We start from the raw sequence: 17,423 nt of genomic DNA on the forward strand, positions 1-17,423 counted from the left end.
CACCATGGTTTCTTGCAACTATTTTATTTAGTAATGATACATATACCATGCGAATGCACCGATCGGTACCAGGCATGTATCTGCCAAGAATATTACGCTTCCTTATTCTCAATAGTAAACCATGTGCTGTATACGTGCATATATATTTTTTCTACCATATTATGTGTATAATTCTCATACTTATATGAAATGAAAACATTTGTTACTGTATATGAAACGAATACTCTCTTTATTGTTTGTTATTTATTATAACCAATAAACACTTCATAATGCAATTTAAATATGGTACCATTCATCTCCACTACCTAAGTGCTTCATATAAAGTCCCAAATCCCCTTTTTTGCATATACCAAATATCGGGATGGAGGCACTTAATTGCGTCTCATTTAAAGTCCCACACTCCCCTCCTTTTTTCAGGCTATCACAACTTTTAGCCTTGGAACATGACTGTTACTGTTGTGGAAAAAGAGGACTGGTCCAGGTGGATTGGTATAGTTTTTATTTTTTTTAAATCAAATAATATTTGTATTTTTTTTATATACAAACAACCATTTTTGTGCTATAAGCTTACGAGCCTGAAATAAACTTCTATTTATTGATACCATGTATTCCCCCGGAGTTCTTAGTTCTTCCATGATACCCAGGATACATCCCCCCATTTCTATAGACATCTTAACATCTAGATGATGTTAAGACATCTTGTACCCTATGTAGGATGAATAGATGTGTTAAATTTTGAGTTGGAGTTAGAGAAGCCAAAGGTATTGCCGACAGTGCCAAGGTCCATTGTTCATCAGAAATTGGCCCTATATCACCAGCCCATGCTGATCTTGCAGGTATATTCACATCATCCTTTAGTTTTCTCATATATATATCATATAATTGTTATATCAATCCCTTTTTTCTTTCCATCTTATCGAGCAAGGCTATTACCACTGATTTATTAAACTTCAATTCATGCGATCGACCCTGTGCTTTTAATGCATGCCTAAGCTGTAAAGATTGAAAAAGTCTTTAGTTTGGGATATTATATGCATTTCTTAATTCACTAAAGGTTTTCATTTCATCTTTCTGAAATAACTGTATCATGTACCTTAGTCCCTTCTGCCTCCAAATTTCAAACCCTTCCAGTTTCAACAGTCCTGTATAGCTACTATTGTTCCATATGGGAGTATATGACATATGTCCCTTTATTCCAGTAATTCTCCTCATTTCCTGCCATACCTTATCAAATAATATTCCCGTAAAAAACTCTTTATCGGACAATTGATTTCTCGACTCTAATAGGGAAATTAATGGGTAGTCTTCATAAACTGATAGTAACAGCCTCTGTATAGGATCAGAGTCTGATACTGTTGTCCAACCATAAAAATGTAATTGAGAGGCAAGAAAATAATTTTTGGGATGGGGGATCGCCAGTCCACCTTCTTCTTTGGTTAGCATTAACGTAGTTAACTTTATACGTGGTTGCTTTTTCCTCCAAATCAGCTCTCTAAATAGAGATTCTATTTTTCTAAACCAAGGTACTGTAATCCATATAGGTAAATTATTAAACACACAAGTAGTTGTGGTGTCCAAATAATTTTGATAAGATTTGCTGTACCTATCACCGTCAGGGGTAACTTACACCAGCTACGGCTTTTATCCTTAAATTTTTTTAATAGAGGTTTCAAGTTCAAGTTAATATAGTCTTTTACATTCCGAGAGATCTCTATCCCCAGATATTTCACTGTATCCTTAATTTGGAGGCTTGATTTAATAGAGGAGTTTTTAACACATCTAGGGGTAATAATATGGATTTATCCCAATAAATCTGGTAACCCGAAAATAGCCCAAATATGGAGACAAGGCTCATAAGTTCCGTTAATGAGTTTGAGGTGCCCCCCAGGAAAATAAGAGCGTCACCTGCATAGAGGGCTATTTTATCCTCTCTTCCTGGCCGACAGAATCCTATTATTTCTGTTGATTGTCTAATGGCAAGGGCAAGAGGCTCTACTACTATAGCAAACAATAATGGGGACAGGGGGCAGCCCTGCTATGTCCCTCTTGATAGAGTAAACGGACTGGATAGTGTATTATTAATTCTTACCCTTGCTTTAGGGTCCCTATATAGTATTTGGACCCATTTTAGAAATCCCGGGCCTATACCAAATGCTTCCAATACAGCCCATAGGTACTCCCACTCCACCATATCAAAGGCTTTTTGGGCGTCTAAAAACAATATTGCCCTAGATCCCATAGGTAATTACAAGTTCAAGAATAACCTGCGAATGTTTGTTGATGCAGCTCTCTTTGGAATAAAACCCATTTGATCCTCATGTATCAAACTGTTAATGTAATTTGATAACCTGTTTACAAGAACCCTAGCCAGAATCTTGACATCTGAGGTGAGGAGAGATATAGAGCGATAAGACTCAGGTAACATTGGGTCCTTTCAATGTTTAAGAATCACTATTATTATCGCTTCCTGCATTGATTCTGGAAGTTTTTGTTTTTCAAACACGTCGTTTAGTACCTCTAAAAGTTCTGGTAGCAGAATCTTATCAAATTTTTTATATATCTCTGTAGGTAGTCCATCCATCCCTGGTGCTTTATTATTATGGGTTTGTGTAACTGCAAGTCTTAACTCTTCCAGGGATATAGGGCTATCGAGAGATTCTCTATCCTCCGTTTTAAGTTTTGGGAGAACCAATTTATCCAAAATTTGTTTGGCTTGGTTCATTGACGTCGACACCTTTGACTCATAAAGTGAGGTGTAGAAGTCAACAAATATCTTCTAGATGCTACCGGTATCCTGCATCACAACTCCTTCCGGGTCTTTGACTGCTGCAATAGTTATCGGGCCATCTTATGCCCGAGCTATCACCGCCAACATACGACCCACCTGTTCCCCTATCTCATAACGTTTTTGCGTTTGAAAAAATTTGCTATTTTCTGCTTTAGTTGAGGCTACAGTTTTATAAATTTCCTGGGCCTCCTGCCATGCTGACCGCTTTTCTTCTATGGGATCCATAATGTAATCCTGCTCTGTTTGATTAGAAGGGAAAGCCGCTCACAAGACTACCACTCCTGGATGATAGCGAACGCCCTCACTCAGCCTCACAGGTGCTGGCTCTGCACAAATTGAAGAAAACAAGGAAAATAACCTGGACGGCCGCACTTCAATGAAGAAAAAAAGCACCTTTATTGTAGTAAAAAAATGTGGACAAACAGGTCATATAAAAAGTGGATGATACAGGACAACCGCTAACGCGTTTCACATCAACCGATACTTACTCATAGCTAAGTTGAAGGTTGTCACAACATGAACATATAACAGGTAGGTGATTAAAAACCATATGGAACACCTGGCGATAGGTGAAGGGCGAGAGAAAGAGACAAAAGGAAAGCACCGCCCCGTTACATATTTAACCTTCACAAAAAATTACAGTGTGTCCACACATGTGAATATATGTGTACAGTAAGAGCCCTTTCACACCGAGCCACCCATAGCGTCGGTGGTAAAACGCTGCTATTTTTAGTGGCGTTTTACCGTCGGATTAGCGGCACATTTCGGCCGCTAGCAGGGCACTTTATCCCCCCGCTAGCAGCCGAGAAAGGGTTAAAACCACCCGCAATGCACCGCAATAGCGGCATTTTGCCGGCGGTATCCCAGCGCTGCCCCATTGATTTCAATGGGGAGCAGCGGTGGTCGAGCGGTAAACACACCGCTCCTTCACCGCTCCAAAGAAGCTGCTGGCAGGACTTTTCCTGACGTCCTGCCAGCGCAGCACTCCGGTGTGAAAGCCCTCTGGCTTTCACACTGGAGACAATGCTGCAGCTGTTTGAGGGCGGATTGCAGGTGCTATTTTTAACGCTATAGCGCCAGCAAAACGCCCTTGGTGTGAAAAGGGTTTTAGTATATATCCAGCCAATCAGACATTTGTATTCATTCAAAAGAACCAATGACACACATGCATATAATTAAATAGAAATGCAGTAGTGACGTGTGCAGATGGTGGTGTGCAAAATCATGCGGCAAGCACATGGTTTTGAACACAACCATGTGCACACTCCCACTGCTACCAGTGATGCGAACCGTACTATACCATGGCCCAGTGGGCCATAATTTTGTATGGTTATGCTATGGTTCCCAAAGTACGCAGACTTGCTTACTTAGGAGTTGAAATGCGGTCGCCATGGAGTGGCCAGTTCCTTGGAGAGGCATAAACAGACATCCTTAAAAGAGCAAACAGATCCACCCTGTCCACGGGAAGGTTTCCACATCCAGTGGTCTTCCACCAGCATCTGTATATGCGAATACCCTCACATGAGAGTATTGCAGCAAAACTGACACTGGGGGGCATCTGACAACATACATTAATAAAATTTTCCACAACAGTAAGTTCCCTGGGAATTTTAGACTGCATCCATTCAAACTGTTTTGAAACAAGTTTATACAAACAGCAACCCACAGCCTATTAACACACCATTCATGAAACAGCTGGGTTGTGACTATCTCATTTAGTATGCTATGTCCCCTGTGGGTAGATACAGATATATAGCTTCCCAACTTATTAGCCCGTGCCCGGGTGCCAGAGTCCTCCACATAGACCAGCAAACTGACATGCAAAAATAATGAAAGCGAATATCCAGAAACAGATCGCACAGATCGCAAAAATATAGCATGAATCCTTAAATTCAACTATATAATGTAAGGTCACGGTTCTGAACTTCTATGTTCTTAAATAGTGCAGGATTGTTATGTAGACAGAGTTGTTACTGTGCCATATAAAATGCAGTCCAATATGATATGATACTTTTGCACTATATAGTTCTTACATTCCTGATTAGCTTTCTGGATAGCAGTAAATGATAATATAATAGTATAGACAGGATACACTGATAACGTTTGTAAAGTAGTATACTCAGTCTGTAGTGTACTGTGAGCTGTGCAAGTCTCTGACTTTCGCTCCCTGAATCCGATTCTCCAGACACTGCTTTGTTTGTTTAACACAAGCAGACTCTCATGCTGACACATTGTCAGCAGAGCCGACTAATCAGGCAGGCAGACTCCTCTCCTCACTTCTCCCCCTCCTCCTGACTTTCAGAAATCAACTTCAGACAACTTCAACAATGGCTTCAATTTCCAGCATAGGATTATAAAAAAGTCTCTGATGTTGTGGAGATATGGAGGACACGGGGAGGCAAGTAAGTAAAGAGCAAATAAAAAGCACACTGCACAGCAGCTTACAGTCAAATTCAAGTCCATTCCGCTCCGCTCTGCTCTAAGTACACTCCGCTGCACTGCACATTCTCTGAGTGGATTCCTGACATATCCGGATATCTTACCAGGCTGCAGTGTTGCCGTTCCTCTCCAAACCCTGATGGATCCTGGATGGCACCTGGAAAACTCCTGCTTAGTAAGCCGGCGATCCACTTGCACTTACATTAGTGCTTCTGCTCTGCCAACAGGATCAGGGAGGTTTAGAGCAGGCTAGGTTAGGAAAGCAGAATTAGTGCTTCAATACTCCGGTGGCATTCATCCTTTCAGGATGGGAATGACAGCACAGCATGGACTGTTGGAAATGCCCACTCACATTGCTTCCGTCTTTGACCACTTCTGCCCTATATATAAGATATAATTTTTTTAAACTGTTCCTGGTGGAAGCAAACTATAAAGTTTTCTCTAGACAGTATCTGGTACCAATTGCTACATGCTACATGTATGGTGGCAATGCCAGAAGGTGAAATAATTTTAGACCCACATTTTCAGCATCATATCAGGGTTATACAGTAAATGTACTGAAAACAGCTAGGACAGCCTTACCAAAAAAAAAAAACTATTTCAGATATCCCCAGATCCTCTGAAAAATGTATATTCTTTCTTCTTCTAGCTGCCAAGATAGTAATTGAAAAGGCATTGTATTCCTCAGACAGATTGGAGTTTTTAAAGAATAAAATATCTTGGGTAATGATTCATGAAAAAATATCCAGTATACTTAATGATAAGCAATTATTCTTTGAGAGGACTACGGATCCTTGAACTAAATATATTCAATTTCAGGCTTGAGTCTTGTAGAAATGGGAATGTGCCTCTAGGTTGGACCAGGCAGATGAGCTGGTCTGGTATTCCCCATTCGGATCCTAATCATCTTCTTTCTCTTCTCTTTAATCTCTTTTTATTTTTTTTCTTATGTAGCGCCGACAACTTTTGTTTCTAGTCATATGTGTGTTGTAAAGGTAAAAAGTTGATATAGAACCATCTAGTGGCGAACTATAGAGATACAATGTTTTATTTTCATCATTTTGAGAAGTGACATGGAAGTGGTTGATTGTTTACTTCTGGACATTAACTATGACCTACCCACAATGCTCATGGACCAGAGGAGAACTGAACTGCATTGTGGGGAGAATATAAAAGGGTTGGGAGCGGCCATCTTAGGTCTCTGGTTTTTGGGATGCGTGGCCCACCAGCAGAACTCTGTGGGTGTGTGTGCCCCACAGGGTTTCAGCCTACTTTGTGAAGGAGCGGAGCAGCAGCAAGGATCCTGCTATTGATCACAGTGTGCTGGAGCAGCAGAAGTGATTGCTCCGGAGACCTGTGGAGGAGATAACCGAGGACTCCTGGTTGTTAGTGAGCGGAGCGGCGTGACAGCGTGGTTGTGGCTCCATATGGACTGAGAACTGCTGAAATGGAGACATCCATCTGTTCGGGTCCCGTGTGGTGAGAGGGCTGACGCCCAGAAGTTTGTTTAACATTACACACATTTACAGCTGTTACAGAGTGTTGCTGAGACTGATAGTCCCACGGAACAATTTAGTTGGGAAGCATCACATTTACACAGACTTCAATATCCAGGGATTGATACTAGATGTCTCTCTTCTTCAAATAAGAACACTCAATCAATTTGCTGGATTATAATTGCCTTTGTGTATCACCTTGCACTGCGCAACACTCCAGAAGAACTCTCTGTGGATTACAAATACTGATTCATAGCTAGCGAAGTTTGAAGATGTCAGGACTCTTCTGTTGCAGGGCCCTGCATCTAGTTATAAAGGATAGTGATTTACGGTTTAAAGCAGGGGGAGCTCCCTGGTATATATATATATATATATATATATATTGTGGGATATTCACATTTTTGTGTCTTTGCGCTTGCTACAGTGTGCTGGAGGTGGGAAGGTGTCCAAAGCTAAGACGATCTCACTTTGAACACTGGTCCCACCAGGAGACACATCAATAAGGGGACTTTTCAGGAAGGTTCTGTGTGTATATATATTTAGGTATATCTGTGTATGTGTACAAAGACTGTCATAACTATTTACTATACTGTCGCACTACGTTGGTGTGATAGTGTAGCCACTGTAATAACTTTTATATATCATTTAAGTAAAAAGAAGTTATTTTGATTATTACAGAAGTTTGCGTGCAGTGTTGTTTTTCTCCTGCAGGTGGAGTTACAAGCACCCAGGTATATATATATAACTTTTATACACATATATCATTTCAGTAAAAAGAAGTTATTTTGGTTATTACAGAAGTCGGTGTGCAGTGTTGTTATTTCTCCTGCAGGTGGAGCTACAAGCAATCAGGTAGAGGTAAATATATGTATAAGTGTATATTGTGAGCTAAAGTTGGTATTAGTGTCACTACAACACTGGACTACAGTTGTGTCAAGGGGATTGGACAAATTAAAAGGGGTGAAGAGATCAGAGGACAGGCCCGATCTAAATCAGCGGCTCCACCGTGAGTTATTGCTACACTTATATCTTCAATGCTTTGTGCAGTGTCAGACCTTTCTGTACTAGATCATCTCTTTGGATATGGGATTAACGAAAGTCCTCCATAATGTTGGGAATTATGGTACAAATAATACACTCACAATACTTGGTTGTGGATTCAGTTTTCTTGTTAAAGGGGTTGTAAAGGCATTCTATGCATTAAGATAAAAAGCCTACTGTGTGTAGCAGCCCCCCCCAGCACCCCCCTAATTACCTACCTGAGCCCCTTCCCTCTCCAGTGATGTCCATGATCCCCTCAGCCATCCAAGACACTGCTCCTGAATGGCTGAGACAGAGCAGCGGCACCATTGGCTCCCACGGCTGTCAAATCAGTTAGCCAATCAGGGGAGAGAGGGGGGTGGGGCCGGGTCGGGGCTCCATGTCTGAATGGATACACTGAGCTCTGACTTGGCTTGGGTGCCCCCCTGTAGCAAGCTGCTGGCTGAGGTGCACTCAAAGGAGTGAAGGGGTAGGAGCAGCGAAGAGGGACCCGAGAAGAAGAGGATCCGGGCTGCTCTGTGCAAAACCAACTGCACAGAGGAGGTAAGTATAACATGTTTGTAAATTCTCATTTAATAACAATCATTTTGGTGCAGGCTTTTATTAGAAATTAGAGATACAACCACATCAGTTATACAGTATATATTGTGATATGGGGAATATTTAGCTCAGTGGTAGAAGTGTTTTTTCAGTGAGTCCACGGTAGTTGGCACTTTGGATTGAGAATGTGGCAGACAGTTTTTTTTAGAAGGAAACAAAACGAAAGTTCTTATAACAGCAGGTTTCCTTCTTCAGTAAACACAAACAAATAAATTATAAAAATAGGATTTTTATAACAGCTTACCTATAAAATCCTTTTCTTGGAGTATATCACGGGACACAGAGCCTGTTATGTACCTGCCAGATGAGCCTGACGTGCAGTGGAAAGGCTTTCTCATACAACCCCGGCTCAAGGGCCACCAGTGTTGCAACAGTGGCCGCAAGATCCTGGCGGTGTATGGGTGCCTGGTTCGTCTTTGGTCTTGTCAGTTCAGCTGGTGCAGCAGGAAACAGAAAGCAGGCTGGTAGGTGCAGAGCTGGGGAGACACTGAATACGTAGTCAGACAAGCCGGGTTTGGTAACAGATGGTCAGATGTAGATATAGATGACAGGCAGAGAATGGTCAGGATACAGGCAAAGTTCGGCAACAGAATATCAAGCAGTGTAGAGCTGAGCGTGGTTACAAAGCAGGCCAGGGTCAGGATAACAGAGATACATCGTAGTCAAACAAGCCGGGTCAAAGACAGGAAACAGATCGGATCACAGGTACAGGAAGTCACAGGAACAGGTATGAGCTGCAGATCAGACAGCAAAGACACATTGCTGCGGAGGTGTTTAAATAAGGCAGCCTGGTGCCAATCACTGAAATCAGTATACACTATTTTAATCCCTAGGTGACAGATCCATGACAGAGCCACAGTAATTGTGTCTGTCTGGGATGTCCCAGAGCAATGCCATCTGAGGGGAGGGGACACAAACAAAAGTAGGGTGCAATCATACCTGAGGACCTATACTGCAGCCTGCAGTACACTGCGTTTAAAGGCGATATCCTCATGCCTTCTTACATCCACCTGATAGAATCTGGTGAATGTATGGACTGAAGACCAAGTTGCGGCCTTGCAGATTTGAGCCATAGAGGCCCGGTGATGCACTATAAAAAAATAAAAAATAGGAGATCTGATTAAAAGATCTGATTATAAAAAGATTTTATAATTTGCAGCGTGACGAATTTGCTATCTCCATTACAAACGCTAGTTTTACCAGACCGAGCGCTTCCGTCTCGTACTTGATTGAGGGCATGCATGGAACTTTGTGCGTCGAAATTGTGTACACACGATCGGAGTTTACAAGGAAGGATTTTGTTGTCGGAAAATTTGAGATCCAGATCTCAAATTTTGTTTGTCGGAAATTTTGACGGAAAATGTCCGATGGAGCCTACACACGGTCAGAATATCCGACAACAAGCTCCCATCGAACATTTGTGTGTACGCGGCATTAATATATAGTCATATTTGGTTTGTGTGCATTACAATTCATTTTAAAGGGGACCTCATGCCATTTTTTTTAAAGGGGCAGTGTACAAGTTTTGTAAACAATGTGTACTGTTCCTTTAAGAAAAAAAATAATAATGGACTGGTTTGGATTTTGATGAGGAAGGGGGTACAACACCAGTATTTTTTTCTCCAAGAGTGCATCATACTGGTGTAAAACTTTACATGCAGCTTTAATTCATCCCCAGGGCATTTTTTTTAAAGATTTTTTTTTTAATGTTTCCCCTTAACCCTCAGTAAAAGACCCACTCCCTGCTGTTTTTTTTTTTTTTTTTTTTCATTGGTACATGTCCTGATTCTACAATCAGTCAGGTAGGGCAGTGGCCCTCAACACCTCAACATCAGGAAAATGGCACTTTGCAAGGGGGGAAGACTTTGCTGCCCTCCATACAAGGTCTCCCCAATGTTGAAAGGTATCTGACCTGGTCTGGTACAGAAAGTAGGGGCTGTGTGCTCACTGTCCTCCCTTTCCTGACCACCCAGGGTGCATGCCTGGATAAGGGTGTGGTTGGAGGATTAATGGGAACCCCACAATTTGTAGGGCAACTAATTTGTGTGAGCCAAGCTACCCATAAAAAAAAAAAAAAAACACAGCCAAATATGCATTGCCAGTGTGTGCAGTTGCTGAGACTGTCCATGAAAATTGTGTTATTCGATACAGCTTTAAGGTAACTCACAAGCATTTCATCTAAAAGAGTTGTTGCATTCAAGGCCATAAGAGAAGACCTTCTTCCTGCTTTATGATTGATATGAATTTAGTATCAACATTCACCACTTATAGACTTCAATAAGGTCAGAGTTTGTGAACCCCCACCAACCACACCAGGGTAGATTCATTCCTCTTAAAAAATATATATATATATATATATATATATATATATATATATATATATGTATATGTATGTATGTATATATATATATATATATATTTATATTTATATACTATATATATATGTAACGCTGACAACTTTTGTTTATAGTCATATGTATTGTTGTAAAGGTAATGAGTTGATATAGCGCCATCTAGTGGCTAATTATAAGGATGCAATCTGTTTATTTTTCATTATTTTGAGAAGTGACATGGAAGTGATTGATTGTTTACTTCTGGACATCAACTATGACCTACCCACAATGCTCAAGGACCAGAGGAAAACTGAACTGCATTGTAGGGAGGAAATAAAAGGGCTGGGAGCGGCCATCTTAGGTCTCTTGTTCCTGGGACGCGTGGCCTGCCAGCAGAACTCTGTGGGTGTGTGTGTCCCACAGGGTTGCGGCCTACCTTGTGAAGGAGCGGAGCAGCAGCAAGGATCCGCCATCGTACCACAGTGTGCTGAAGTAACAGAAGTGATCGTTCCGGAGACCCGTGGAGGAGGTAACTGAGGACTCCTGGTGGTTAGAAAACGGAACAGCGTGACAGCGTGGTTGGGGCTCCACACGGGCTGAGAACTGCTGAAACTGAGACACCCATCTGTCCGGATCCGGTGCGGTGAGAGCGTTAACACCCAGAAGTTTGTTTAACATTACACACATTTAAAACTGTTACAGAGTGTTGCTGGGACTGATACTCCCACTGAACAATTGAGCTGGAAAACATTACATTTACACAGACTTCAATATCCAAGAACTGATACTGGATGTCTGTCTTCTTCAAATAAGAACACTTAATCAATTTGCTGGATTATAATTGCCTTTGTGTATCACCTTGCACTGTGCAACACTCCAGAAGAACTCTCTGTGGATTACAATTACTGATTTATAGCTAGCGAAGATTCAAGACGTCCGGACTATTTTTTTTCTATTGCAGGGCCCTGCATCTAGTTATAAAGGATAGTGACTTTACGGTTTAAAGCAGGGGGCGCTCCCTAGTGTATATATATATATTTAGGTATATTTGTGTATGTTACAAAGACTGTCATAATTATTCACTATACTGTCACACTACATTGGTGTGATAGTGTAGCCATTGTAATAACTTTTATATACATATATCATTTCAGTAAAAAGAAGTTATTTTGGTTATTACAGAAGTCGGTGTGCAGTGTTGTTATTTCTCCTGCAGGTGGAGCTACAAGCAATCAGGTAGAGGTAAATATATGTATAAGTGTATATTGTGAGCTAAAGTTGGCATTAGTGTCATTACAACACTGCACTACAGTTGTGTCAAGGGGATTGAACGAGTTAAGAGGGGTGAAAAGATCAGAGGACAGGCCCAATAATAAATCAGCAGCTCCACCGTGTGTTATTGCTATATATATATATATATATATATATATATATATATATATATATATATATATATATATATATATATATATATTAATGTGTGGTGATCTGTATTATGTATTGCACCTTATGGGGGTAAAAGACATAAAAGCAGCAATAACTGGATGTTCAACACCAATAGCAAACTAGGGCTGTAATGTACACATTGACCATCACTGTACAATCCTATCAGATATTTGTATAATGCTAGTTATAAGAAAATATGTATAACTAAATATTATTATTAGTAACCGGCTTTACTAGTCTGCTGCAATGTCGGAAATACTGTCATCATATGGTAACCATCATCCAGAATATCACCTATCAGGGGAATCCAACACAACAGGGCTATGAAAAGATTTTTCTGTATAAGATACAAGAAATACAACATTCTAAATGTGACTTCAGTGATCAGGGGATAAATAGTAAATTCAGTTTCCATCCCCTGAGAGATTGTACAGAAATTTTCATCCAATAGAACAAACTCCGGCTGTTCCCTGAAGAAGATGTCTAATAATACTTTAGTAAAGAACTGCTTTCCAGTATCAGCAATGCAGAGAAATAAAAGTTATAAAGTTTAGTCGTTTCTTTTGCTGGATATTCAGTATACAGTATATTATATTTAAAATATAGAGGTATACAAAATATTGTAATTGTTATTAGTTTGTAAAATATTAAATATCTTTAATCTTTTTAACCATTTCAGCTCTCACACCTGTATCCCACCTATGGGCCAGGGCAATGTTTACTTTCCAATATGAATCTATTGATTAAGCAATTACTTTCTAATAACAAAGTAATACATATATTGTTTTTTCTTAGGACAAAAATATACGGGATAAATGTATACCAATTCTAAATATGACGCTCAGCTCCCCCCGAACAGGGGGCTGAATGGGCAACAGTTCGGGCATTTGGAAAAATATGTGAAAGACCTCTGCGCAACTACAATGTGTGTATAGTGTAATGCTGCAAAATCGAATGGTGTACAAAATTAACCACAAGATAAATAACAAAAAGTGATTTTGCGCAGAACACTAAAGATAATAAACAGTCACAGTAGTGATCAAAATATACATGTGTAAACATATACTAGAATCCTAAGTTAACAAATGTGCCATATTCCGTGAGGGCTCACAATGAACCCAAAAGGGTCATACAAGAAAGACCGTGGCGACAAAAAATCAAAATGATAAAAATAATATTGACAAGTAAAATACAACTGTGAAAATGACAATGAAAGTTCATGCAGAAACAGATGATGGAATAAATGTATCAATATGTGCGCTCCCCTGGTGAGTAAAGTTCATGGATCAGCTCAATGTGATGTGGGCCACAGTGGATGGTGTCTGTGTAGGAGTATGCTCACAGTGCCCTTACCTCAAAGGACCAAAAACAAAGGCCTTAGTAGTTAAAGATGTTGGATGACAGAAGGGGCCATAGATTGCCTCCGGTGGAAAGATGTCCCTCATGGGGTCACGTCAGGCTGGCAACCCGATCCAGAAAACCATGCAGATAAGGAAATGAAAAAGGGGGGGCCTCCAATGGTGTAGTATAAAAAAGTCCAAATTTATTAAATAAATAAAATGCACTGTACAGAGCAATGCAGAAAGCACAGTGCAAGACGGCGAGACGCCGTCAGCTTAAACGAAACTTCCGGTCCGCGATATTAAAACCAGCGTCATAGAGTAATGTCTTCCGGTTGCGTCAGCTGGCAAGAATCCTACGCGTTACGTCACGTGACCTCGTGACTTCCTCAGAGCCTTTGGACGAACTCTGGCATTTGGACGAACTCCCGAACAACCAAAGTTTGGTCCAAATCTAGGTTTGTACTGAAACATCAGCTCATTCCTATTCTTCACCCATAAGTCCATCCCTGCCCTCCACTGTTATGTGGAAGGTAAATCGCTTCACCACGTGGTCAGCAGGAGAGTCGACCCGATCACAGATACTTGGTCCAAAAATGATAGAGATGTTATATATTGTTCATCACCCACTGGGTAACTCTGCTGGAGCCGGAAAAAATTAAGGATGATATCAAATGCCTACAAACTCTTCTATTCGGCTTCATAGGATCCTGTAAAACAGGGTACCTATCTAGGAATAGCTGCACTGCCAGGTTGAGGACTTGTACCAGACAAGGCATGAACTTTCCCTGCATGCCACAACAAACAGACGTTCGGTCGTCCGAAAATCTAAGCGTGTGTATGAGGCTTTATTATGGAGATTTTAAACTAGGCGATGGGGGGGAGGGTCCAGAGGCAGAGATAGCCAGCGCGGAAGATATTCCAGAGGGTAGTATTGAGGGCATTAGTGGTAGGTTAACCAAAGCACAAAAACACAAGGTGAGTATAGTAGCAAGTCCTAGTTGCAATCTCGAAACACCCAATACGAGGACAATATGCAACCGGTCTAAACTATGTGGCATGTTCACCAATGCCAGGAGCATGGCGGACAAGATGGGTGAACTAGAGATACTGTTGTACAAGGAGGATTTGGATTTTGTGGGAATTTCAGAGACTTGGTTCAACAGCTCTCATGATTGGCTGGCAAACATTCAAGGGTATACCCTATACTGCAAGGATAGAGAGGGTAAAAAAGGTGGAGGGGTATGCCTATATATCAAGAATAATGTACAAGTGAATGTGAGAGATGACATCACTGAAGGAGCTAGGGAGAAGGTGTAATCCTTATGGGTAGAGCTCCAAAGGGATGAAGCTAAGGGGAAAATAATACTGGGAGTATGCTATAGGCCCCCTAACCTGAGGGAGGAAGTGGAGACAGATATCCAGACATAGACTGGGCGGAGGGAACCACACATTCATTTAAGGATCGCCAGTTCCTTAATGTCTTGCAGGACAATTTTATGGGTCAGATGGTAGACGCACCAACTAGAAATAAAACATTACTGGATCTACTGATTACCAACAATACAGACCTGATCACGGATGTGGAAATACAGGGCAATTTAGGTAACAGCGATCACAGGTCAATTAGTTTCAGTATAAATCACACAAATAGGAAACATAAAGGGAATACAAAGACACTGAATTTCAAAAGAGCCAACTTCCCTAAACTACAAACCTTGCTAAAAGGCATAAATTGGGATAAAATATTAGGAACAAAGAATACGGAGGAGAGATGGGTTTGCTTTAAGAGCATATTAAATTAGGGCATTAGCCAATGTATCCCATTGGGTAATAAATTTAAAAGAGCGAACAAAAGTCCTGGATGGCTTAACTCCAATGTAAAAATGCATATAAACGCAAAGGAGAAGGCCTTCAAAAAATACGAGGTTGAGGGATCATCCTCAGCATTCAGACTTTATAAAGAATGCAACAAGAAATGTAAGTGTGCAATTAGGACAGCTAAGATAGAATATGAAAGACACATAGCGGAGGAGAGCAAAAAAAATCCCAATAAATTCTTTTAATATGTAAACAGTAAAAAAGGGAGGACAGACCATATTGGCCCCATAAAGAATGAGGAAGGACATCTGGTTACAAAGGATGTGGAGATGGCTAAGGTATTGAATTTATTCTTCTCTTCAGTCTTCACAAGTGAATCGGGGGGCTTCAGTAACCAAAACTGCAGTGTTTATCCTCATGACACAACACAGGAAGCACCTCCATGGTTAACAGAGGACAGAATTAAAATTAGACTTGAGAAACTTAACATTAATAAATCACCTTGACCAGATGGCTTGCATCCGAGGGTACTTAGGGAACTCAGTCAAGTGATTGCCAGATCGTTGTTCCTAATTTTTACAGACAGTCTACTGACTGGAATGGTACCAGCTGATTGGAGAAAAGCCAATGTAGCATCAATATTTAAAAAGGGCCCAAAATACATCCCTGGGAATTACAGACCAGTTAGCCTAACATCAATAGTATGTATAATCTTGGAGGGGATGATAAGGGACTATATACAAGATTTTAGTAATAAGAATGGTATCATTAGCAGTAATCAGCATGGATTCATGAAGAATTGTTCTTGCCAAACCAATCTATTAACCTTCTATGAGGAGGTGAGTTGCCATCTAGATAAAGGAAGGCCCGTAGACGTGGTGTATCTGGATTTTGCAAAAGCATTTGACACAGTTCCCCATAAACGTTTACTGTACAAAATAAGGTCCGTTGGCATGGACCATAGGGTGAGTACATAGATTGAAAACTGGCTACAAGGGCGAGTTCAGAGGGTGGTGATAAATGGGGAGTACTCAGAATGGTCAGGGGTGGGTAGTGGGGTTCCCCAGGGTTCTGTGCTGGGACCAATCCTATTTAATTTGTTCATAAATGACCTGGAGGATGGGATAAACAGTTCAATCTCTGTATTTGCAGATGATACTAAGCTAAGCAGGGCAATAACTTCTCCGCAGGATGTGGAAACCTTGCAAAAAGATCTGAACAAATTAATGGGGTGGACAACTACATGGCAAATGAGGTTCAATGTAGAAAAATGTAAAATAATGCATTTGGGTGGCAAAAATATGAATGCAATCTATACACTGGGGGGGAGAACCTCTGGGGGAATCTAGGATGGAAAAGGACCTGGGGGTCCTAGTAGATGATAGGCTCAGCAATGGCATGCAATGCCAAGCTGCTGCTAATAAAGCAAACAGAATATTGGCAAAGGGAATCAACTCCAGAGATAAAACGATGATTCTCCCACTCTACAAGACTCTGGTCCGGCCGCACCTGGAGTATGCTGTCCAGTTCTGGGCACCAGTCCTCAGGAAGGATGTACTGGAAATGGAGCGAGTACAAAGAAAGGCAACAAATCTAATAAAGGGTCTGGAGGATCTTAGTTATGAGGAAAGGTTGCGAGCACTGAACTTATTCTCTCTGGAGAAGAGACGCTTGAGAGGGGATATGATTTCAATACACAAATACCGTACTGGTGACCCCACAATAGGGATAAAACTTTTTCACAGAAGAGAGTTTAACAAGACTCGTGGCCACTCCTTAAAATTAGAAGAAAAGAGGTTTAACCTTAAACTACGTAGAGGGTTCTTTACTGTAATAGGGCGTACACACGGTCGGACTTTGTTCGGACATTCCGACAACAAAATCCTAGGATTTTTTTTCCGACGGATGTTGGCTCAAACTTGTTTTGTCTACACACGGTCGCACAAAGTTGTCGGAATTTCCGATCGCCAACCACGCGGTCACGTACACCACGTACGACGAGACTAGAAAAGGCAGGTTCAGAACCAAGCGCGGCACCCTTTGGGCTCCTTTTGCTAATCTCGTGTTAGTTAAAGTTTGGTGAGAGACGATTGGCGCTTTTTCAGACTCGTGGCTTTCA

The sequence above is a fragment of the Aquarana catesbeiana genome, linkage group LG01, assembly GCF_042186555.1.
Source record: "Aquarana catesbeiana isolate 2022-GZ linkage group LG01, ASM4218655v1, whole genome shotgun sequence".
In the NCBI taxonomy this organism is placed as follows: domain Eukaryota; kingdom Metazoa; phylum Chordata; class Amphibia; order Anura; family Ranidae; genus Aquarana; species Aquarana catesbeiana.